Source organism: Alexandromys fortis, unplaced genomic scaffold (assembly GCF_014885135.2).
Source record: "Alexandromys fortis isolate MF-2015 unplaced genomic scaffold, M_Fortis_MF-2015_v1.1 scaffold_61, whole genome shotgun sequence".
NCBI classification, from domain to species: domain Eukaryota; kingdom Metazoa; phylum Chordata; class Mammalia; order Rodentia; family Cricetidae; genus Alexandromys; species Alexandromys fortis.
The window spans coordinates 5,113,453-5,122,805 of NW_026067962.1; positions in this window are offsets into that span (position 1 = coordinate 5,113,453).

The window sequence follows — 9,353 nt, forward strand, 5'->3', positions numbered from 1 at the left end:
CTTGCAGGCAGGACAGGTTTTAGGTGGAAAGTTTTATGGCTGCATATCTAGGTTTCCAGGTTTCTCTTTCCATAGCCTTCAGACTAACATTTTATGCCAAAGACACTAGAATGTAGGGGTGAAGGCTACAAGTCCTCACCAACCTGACCTCTCAAATTCAAGGAGCTGTGTGGAGGTTAAACTCTGTATTGAAGCCCCACTGTCAGTATTCAAAGTGGTACCTTCTCTCTTCTGAGTTGTTTACAGATCTCCATGGCACCTCTTCATCCTTACATGATGGCACACATCTTTAATCTCAGCACACGGGGGAGAAGAAGGGGAATCTCTGTGAGTTTGGGGCCAGACTGGTCAGCACAGTGAGTTCCAGGAAAACCAGTGCTACACAATAAGACCCAGTCTTGCAGAAAACAGAACAAAACAAAACAAAATGACAACTATAAAGGGAATTCTCTTCTTCTTCTTCTTCTTCTTCTTCTTCTTCTTCTTCTTCTTCTTCTTCTTCTTCTTCTTCTTCTTCTTCTTCTTCTTCTTCTTCTTCTTCTTCCCCTCCCCCACTCTTCTTCTTCCCCTCAATAGAGAAGATGAATTTGTGTGGGAAGATTGGTGAGTAAGATTTTGAAAGAGTTGAGGTAGGGAAAACATGATCAAAATATATTCTCTGAAAAACAAAATTTACAAAAGATACACTTGTATAGATTTTCTTAGTGATGAATTTTATTTTTGTAGACAGTATGCGGTGTTTTGTGAATCTTTCACCTAGTTTATGCTAGTAAAAGAAAATTTACAAACTGCACATTTGCCCTGTGTCTCATTTATACATTTGTTCTACTCTCTCTTTTTTTTTTTATCGGACAAGTTTGTAACTGGCATGAGGTTTACTTTTTTTACCTTTAATATGTTCTACATTTAGTCTGCTGGACTCTATTATATTAAATGAGAATATTTGCACATATCAATTCCCTGAAGATTTTTCTCCATTCCATTCCTTTTTTATTTCTTTATCATTTTTGAGAGAGTGTCTTATTATAAATATGTAAAGATTATCTTATGCAATTTTAATGATATTTTGAGTCTAAAGGCTTTCTGACTGTAAAAACAAAATCTTCACAATGATTTTGTCATTATTTTTAAAATTCAAGAAAGTCAAAATAACATTTAAAAAAATATATTCACATACTATTTAATAAACTTTTACAAATATCAATAGTTTCTGGTTGTATATAATCTTCCTCTGTGATATTTAATTTCCATAAAACAATTCAGGTTGTGAATGTATGTACTAAAATTCTTACCTTGAATCAAATATATTGTACTTCACTTCTTTTTTGTTTTCCAATGGACAAAAAAAAAATAAATGAAAATAATTATTTTACTTACAATTATCTTCACAGACTTTCCATTACCTCTTTTATTTCTTTTACATTGTAGATTCTATATACATTGAAAAGATATTAGGGAATATGATTTAAGTTTCTTTTTTATTCAGCTGCAAACATGGCATAGCTGATTTCTAACATAGTTATTAATTTTATCTACTTAGTAAATGTAGGGATTGTTTTTATTTTCTATATTTGCTTTTCATTATAGTTGAATCTTACAGCTTACTGGTTGCAAATTAACTCCTCGATGTTCCTATTTAAACAAGGATAAAGTAAACATCTTTCAGAAAATGGACCTTTTAATCTGTGTCATATTTGACTTGTTGAATCAATGTACCCTTGTGATCAAGTGATTAATCCATTCTTTGCTCCTGCACTGGAAGCTATTAAACAGATCATAACACAGTATTATGGACAGAGTGTCAGGATCTTTGTGTCTGCTAGCTAAATAGTCCTATAACCTTGAATATGTGACATAATGTCTTTGACTTCAACTTCTTTATGTACATAGCAAGACAACAATTATCTCTGAGGGATTCATTGCTTATAGGACTCTAGGATTTTATTCTACAATTATCTTCAGATGAATTTAGCTCAAGGAGAAAAGCTGAATTGCAACATTTATGCAAATAATCTTTAATGAATTATAGAGTTAATTTAATAAGCCTCTTAACTTTTGGGGGTAATTTTAAGAAAACTAAATATTCTTTTAAGAAATAAAATGATGCTTGCTATTAAAGATATTACAAAATATTCCCATATAATTTAGTAATATTAGAAATTTCTTATTAGCCACATGTTTAAAGAATATCATATTTTGGACACAAAAAGTTTCATTTACTAAGACTAGCAGCTGAAAACTTTTAGTAATTAAATATTATTATCTTCTCAAGTTTACTTATATGTACTTTCTTGATATTAATAAAACAAATATATTTCCATTGCAAAAACTGTGATCTTGTAAATTTAAATATTTATTTGGTCTTGAAAGTTGCAAATTACCAGTGGCTTACCTTTTGGCTCTTACAAGCTGGTGGGGCAATAAGGAAAGTTGATCAAGCTATAATTTCATCAAATTTACCATAGGGTTTAATATTAGACACTCAGTGATAGCAATAAAAACACGTATGTGAAGGAGTTACATTTTAATGAGATATTAAGTAGCTGTAAAGGTAAGCACATTTACATTCTTGATGAGAATTGGACAGTTAGAAAATGTTGAAAGAATTCCATTTGAAAATCATTTTATTTTTGAGGTATTTATAAGAATAGTCAATATTACTCAGTATAGTTATTGTTTTAATATTTTACATCTCTCTAATATAAAAAAGATAATAATTATTACTATAAACAAAACTGTATTAATGATAATATATAATAATACATTTTAAAACTCTAAAATCAGAGACATAGAGTTAGAGTGGGTTTTGAAATATTAGTGCACATTGCATCTTTAGGTTGAGTTCCTTTTCCCTTTTTATCCAGTTGTCAGTGTGGAAGGGAAATCTTGATATTGTTTCCTAAGAGGAAACACTGTATGCCCATAACTTTAGCACAAGGTAGTGTGAGAAGTTCTTTCAGGCCAAAGTCCTGATTATCCTCTCAACCTTCACAAAGAGTTTCCCAATCTCCCTCTTTGAGGGCTACATGGCTGTGTCTGTAAATCCACTGCAAATGTAGACTAGCATCAAAAGAGGAACTTGACAGAGTGAAAACTAGCCTGCTTAGTGTAATTCAGTTTTGTGTATTTTAAGATATTTCCCTGCATGAAGACAGGATCTTATTGCATCTTCTTCCAATGTTAACATTCCACTCAAAAGCTTTAAACTTGTTACTCCACTCAAAAGCTTTATACTTGTGTGTAAATATTTACAGGTTAATTACATATGTTGTATTAATGTATGTGATTATAAACAAATAAAAATTATTATTAAATATGACAAACACCTTATAAGAATAAATTACTTGTATTTCTTTTCTTTTACTTATTCCAGTCCTTGGGCTTCAATCAAGGTCCTACCATATGCTAAGGTTGAGCTGTTTCACTATGTTATATACTCCTGCTTCCACTAATTTGAAATGATTTGTAGAACATGTTATCTAGCATGATACAATGTCAATAGTGACCTTAAAGTAAACTTTTTTTTTGCCTCCCAGTCACATTATCAGTTTAATTTACTCAAGAAAAAATTTCACATGGTGTAAAAACTGTATTTGAAGATCAATCTATCATGTACTGTGTTGCATAAGGAAGGCTGGGTTTGATTGGATAGATACGGCACAGAAATTTGAAAATATAAACATAGTCAGTATTCACAAACATCTTGTCTATTAGAAACATATAAAGAAATCACGTTATATGTATGTAAGTGTATGTATTCAGTTTAGCTTTTTGAAGGCCCAAATAATTATATGCTTTTCAAGATTAGCTATGTCAAACTTTCATTTTCACATGCATCCATGACATTTTGTTAGCACATCATTAAAGAAAAAGCATATGCCAAAGTTTTATCTGTTGAAATACTAAACATAAGAAAAATGATTGTATATGATTTCTGTTGGTATGAGATGTTAATGTTAGATTAAAAGTTTGTTGCCATTATATAGAAAAATAATAATTTACATATATATGTATATATATATATAATTTATTTATATATGGGAAGAATTATGTGATAAAAGATCACTAACATACTTTAAATATTAAAGCGCTGCTAAAGTATAAATAGAAAAACAAATATACTTTCGGGCAGACATATAACACTTGAATTTTTATACTGAACAAAGCATTATAAACATATATGCAAGATTTGGGGTTTTTTTGAATTTTTTGTTTTCTTTTTGTTGTTACTGCCATATAATTATAATATTTTAATACTGACACCATGCACTGGCATATATTTGTCTCTAAGTATGCAGGAGATTAAATTCTAATACAGAATTGGAAGCAGAGTAAAAAATGACTTAGTACTAATATGATTGCTTTCCAAGAAGACACAGCTCCCTCTCCAGGGTTGAACCCTGTTTAATGGAAATTTAGTGAGCGTTTGGGTTGGATGCATAGGATGGTGACTAAGAATCTTACATTGTTCTCACACTACAAGAATCCAGATATTAGCATGAACAGGTGGATGGGAACAAAGAAGTGTGCTGCAGACAGCAAACAAACAGGATACAAGTCTCACTAAAGGATACACATTCTATGTAGTGTTCTGCATACTTCATCAAGGAGCTCACCACCGTGATACTGAATAAGGTTAGTTTAGCTTCAGAGTCCACAAGTTAGTCTACAGGCTCACAACGTGAGTTCAAGACCAGCTTGATCTACAGAGTGAATTTCACAACAAACAACCCTATCTCAAATAACAAGGCAAAAAAAGATAAATACAAACCTTTCCTCCACTTTGACGATAAAAACTAAAGTCTCTGTTTTATTTTATAAGGAATTCAGAAAGATTGCATTCAGGAAGATCACCAAGCAAAATAAGAAAAAAAGAATAGTGAACTCAACAAAGTGAGAAAAATAATTTGTGAACAGAACATACAAAATTGGTGAAAAAAACAAACCCAAATAAATTTTAGAGAGAAAAAAAAATCCACTAAGAAACATTTCAGGATGTGCTGAAGTCCTTCAAAAGCAGAACTGATCAAGCAGAAGAAAGAATCTGTAAATTCAAAGATGGGTCACTGAAATTATCCAGTCAGAGTTCAGAAAACATCAAAGAAAATGAAGAAAAAAATAGTGAGTTATGGAATGCAAACACAAAATATATGCATATGAAGACAATGATCTTCATCTGTAAACAATGTCATTACATATCAAATGTAAACAATGTTATTACATAAATAGTATCAGAGGTAGAAAGCAAATACGTTACAAAACATCAAGGAAACAAAAGAGCCCAAAAGGTCACCATAAACAATTGAACACAAACAAAATGAACAAGCAAGGTGAAATTGATATATTTCTATTAATGTGCACCTACAACCTATTGACTCACAGAGTAATAGAAAACCTTGGGTGAACAATAATGGATAGAGATTGAATGCAATAAAGAAAATCACTAACAATGAAATCTATGGCTCATATAGCTTCATTGCCAACTTATAGTGAGCAACTAAAAGGGAATAAATGCCAATCCCTTTAAACTTCCCCATTAAAAGAATGAGGAGAGGAGTTTGATATTCATTTTATAGTGTCAGTGTTGCTGGTTTTCCTAATAGAGGCAAGATTCTTCAGCAAAATGTTATCCACACCAAAAATGCAAGTGAATGAAAAGAATTTTTCCATTATTGATGAAAATGAATCATTGTACCATTTTGGCAAATATCATGTATCATATTTATGGAATGAAAGATAAAAAACATTAGATAGTGAATAAACTTAAATAATGACAAATTTCAAAATTGATTTATGATTTTTCAGCCCAAATAATTAGGTATAGAAAGAACAGAGATATGTAACATTGTAAATGACTATTATTATATGATTTATAGCCAAATCATATTCAGTCATGGAATCTGGGAGTTGTTTTAAGATCAGGGACCCGGCAAGGATTGCTGACACTAGAACTTGTCTTTAGCAGCCTGTTGGAAATCCTACCGAGTATAATAATGGAAGAAACAAAACTTGTTTTATTAGGTGGAAAGGAAAAAGCATAGTCTATCTTTTCAGATTGTGGAGTCATATATAAAGAAATGCCTGTAAATATCAGCTAAGATTGTTAAAACTTATAAATGAAAAACAGTATTGTCAGGAACAAAAAATCAGAATATTAGTTATGTCTCCATGGCCTCACAGTACAAGAAAGAAAACTTAATGATGGTCCTTTAGCCTATTTTTTATTAACTGGCATTAGATTTATATATGTATATGCATGCATTTATGCAAATATTTATGTAGATGCATCATATTGCTAAATAAAACTTACTTGGTCTGTACAGTGTTCCTTGGATGTCTGTTTTGAGGACTGTTTCTTGCTGCTTAAACATTTGATGCTCTTTTCCTTGGTTAATACTACTTTTCCCGCTTCCATATTTCCTTAGTTGCTTCTAGTTCTTTGTGTGAGGTTACAGCATTATGGGATGTCCCATCCATGCTTTCATGTCTACCATTGTTGTCCTTATTCAACATGTGTTTAAGCAGTCATGTTCTCAGACATTTAGGGTATTGCTTCTATTGTTCTTAGGAGACACATTCTCACAGAAAACTTCCTTATCTTGTGGCTTTTATAATCTGTATTCCCTAATTTCTGCCATGATCCCTGAGTCTTAGGTGTGAAAACTATTGCAGATGTATCCATTGGTCCTGGGCTCCTCAATGATGCATTTTGATTGGCTGTAATTTTTCTTTGATGGTCTAGACCTGTCGCAAAGAAAAATAATTCCTGTGAGGTGAGGAATAATATACTTACTTTTGAATAGAAGAACAAAGGTTTAGAATAAAATTATGAATTATATTGCTGTATTAAAGTTAAAGTTGTAGTTTATCCTCCAAGATCAATGACTTAATAGCATTGAGGATTTGCCTAGGTTTCCAGTATAGGCATCATTTTCTTCTTGTTGAGTACTTCTTAAGTTCAATTAGAGTACTTTCATTTAACACCAATGTGTGTGTGTGTGTGTGTGTGTGTGTGCTACTACTGCACCCTTAGTGTTATTATGCCATGCTGGACATTCTTGCAGTTCATTGGCATTCTGTCTAGGGAATATAGAAATGTTATTTGTTTCCATCATTAGGAAGCTTGCAATATGACTTATGGTACCACCAAAGCTCATCTTCATGGAGGATGCTTTCAGGGCATTTACAGCTCAGAGGACTCTGAGAACATAGTTGGATGTGCATGGGGTCTCTAGCGATAGTAACTTCATTCCAACCTCTTGGGACAACCGAAAATAATAGCCATAAGCTATAATGTACTAGCGGTCTCTTGAACAACTTTAACTAACAACTCTAAAGAATTCTCATGTTGGTGATAGGTTTTTGTCAGATACTCTTTAGTAATGATGAATTCTATAAATGCTGTCTATTAGGACACTCACTATGTTTGTGTATTGCATATTTTCTCTATGAACACATTTGCTGAGCTAATCCATCAGATCAGATTATCAGGACAGATATGAAGAAGGCATATTACACAATACCATGGTCCTAATGTTCTGAAAATGCAAGTGATTAATAGACAAAGGCACAGCAGAAAGAAAGGTTAAATACTGACACATCACAACAGATTCCCAGATCATATTTGCCAGATGAGTTCTAGCTGTCATTTAAATCTGAATTTCAGAGACAAAACATTTTGTAGTAAAATGTACACTATTACATAACAAACACACTCCTCTAGTACACAAATTTTGCTGCTGTTCTATGATCAAGTTTAAACTGAACATCTGAAATTTTCTTTTCCATTTTTCTCAGTTTACTAGATCTTTTCTTCTAGTATCAAGTGTATGCACCTTTCTCTGAGGAAAAAAAAAAGATGATTTTCAAGGAATGTTTGATGATTTTCCGTTAGATAGTTTGAGGCATGTAAAAAATATCTCTATTTTGTAAGTATATACTCATAGATGTACAGGGTCTTATCTAGTGACTAATGTCTCAAAAAAAAAAAAAATCCAATGATTGGGACATCATGTACTGTCTGAAATCCTTATGCCAGGACATACAAGGATAGAGAATTATAGACAAGTTCTCTTCCTTAAATAAATATCACCAATTTGTGTGCACAAAGGCAAAGTTGCCAGGATATAGCAAACATGTGTCTTCCTTATTCTTGCCTCTCAAAATTATACCTTTTGTCAAAGACCATGTAATCAAATGCATGACACCTAGCACAATTCCTAGATGTGATACTAAAGAAGACTGAAGATAATTAGATGACTTATAGTCCAGGAAGAACAAGGCATTTTCCTAAACTAGAGAAAACATTGTATGGATCCTAAAATTGCTTACTGCTGCTTTCTTTGCTTACTTCAGTGTTCACCTGCATTCATGGGCATGCTGAGACAACATTAAAAATAAAATAAATACTTTAAAGAAAAGTGTAAGTATGAATACTTATGTTTTAAGACTAATGTTCAATTTAGTACACTTTCTAATTCTATTTTAATATTCTACATATTTGCTATTTTGCATTCAAAACATACTGCAGCAGTTAATCTAGCATTTTCACTGATTTCTGTGATTCCTACCAGCATAAAGATTTACAGAAGAGTGTCTATTAACTCATAATTTGCCCCTTAGTCTTGTATGAACTTTATACCAATCCATATTAAAATAAAATCATGCACTCTTGTAAAAGTCTAAATTCAGCATATTAGACCAGGCATACTGTTTTTTCAATGAATTATTATCACATCAAGTATTTTTGTTTCCTTTTGTTTTATGTTAACTCTTGTGGTGTGGGACAATGGTCTGTATTCTGTCAATTATATTTTTAAATAAATGCTAACTGGCTAGTAGCCAGACAGGAAGTAGAGGCAGGTCAGTGAGAACAGGAGAATTCTGGAAAGAAGGAAGCCCATTCGTTGGCAGTCCTGTCCCAGCCACAGAAGAAGCAGGATGTGACTGCCCCGCCAAATAAGGTACCGGGCCACATGGCTAACATAGATAAGAATAATGGGCTAATATAAGTTATAAGTGATAATAAGAAGCCTGAGCTAATTTGCCAGTTTATATAATGTAGAACTCTGTGTGGTTTCTTAACGAAAGTGGGACTTAATGACTGTGGCAACCAGGCAGGACAGAAAACTCAGTCAACACTCTTGAAATAAATTTATCTTATTTAATAGCTTCTGGTGGTTATGAAATTCCTCAAAATTAAAAGTCTCTTTATCCTTACTTGCTTTTTTGAAGAAACAAATATTTTCTTCATTTACGGATAAACATGTTAAGATTGTCAATAAACTTGTTTATCTCAAGTAACATTTATAATGAAAGACCTAATATTGTATTTTCTTCTCTTTTTTTCTGAG